Genomic DNA, 825 nt, shown 5'->3' with positions numbered 1-825 from the left:
AACCCCTCATAACCTTGGCACCTGGAGTCATTTTTCCCCATCCCCCCTAAAACCCTCCATATGGGTAAACCCCCTGGTCGGGCCCCCATTCATCGGATCTTAAGCCACCCCCCCACCCCCCATGCGCAAGTGGGTCCCGTTGGGGGCTTATGATGGCCTACAATTATTTTTAAGACCCACCAAATTCTATGGGCGGCATCCGGTCTTTTTCTAGACTTTAAGGGGGGACCGCTGGGGTATATTTGCAATTTTTTTGTCGCCATTTTTTTTAGTCGTTGATATGGGTTTTTATAAAATTTTATGCAGCTTTTCCCAAATTTTTCTTCGATAGAAATTTTTTTTCCTAAACATTTTTCGTCCGTCCCGAGGGCCCCTCGCGTCGTGTGTATGGAGCGCATGTTTCCACATTTTTTTTTCCAGGATGCAAAGATTTTTCCCTGACATGCATCCCTTTTTCCCCTTTTTCTTTTTAACTTTCATGTCTTTTTTTGAAATGTTCTTTGTCATGCCCTTTTTATTTCACTTCATTTCTCTCGTGTTCTTGATTTTTGGGGGCTTTCCAAATTTTCACTCTATGGGAGCGGGGGCGGGTTCACCGCTCGTGCCCTGGTAATCACTTTTACCACCGGATTCAAAATTCCGCCTCTCACATATGTATATATTTTCCGTTTTTTTAAATTTTCGACTCGTACTTTCCTTTTTTTCCCTTTTTACTTAACTACTGGGGTGGGCCACTTTTGCGCAACTTTGCTAAGAATCTGACATTTTGCGCCTCGACTTTTCCCAAGGGAATTTAAACCCCGACAGGACCCGTCCCCCTACATG

The sequence above is a fragment of the Penaeus monodon genome, chromosome 34, assembly GCF_015228065.2.
Source record: "Penaeus monodon isolate SGIC_2016 chromosome 34, NSTDA_Pmon_1, whole genome shotgun sequence".
Lineage (NCBI taxonomy): Eukaryota > Metazoa > Arthropoda > Malacostraca > Decapoda > Penaeidae > Penaeus > Penaeus monodon.
This window is presented reverse-complemented; position numbering follows the sequence as displayed.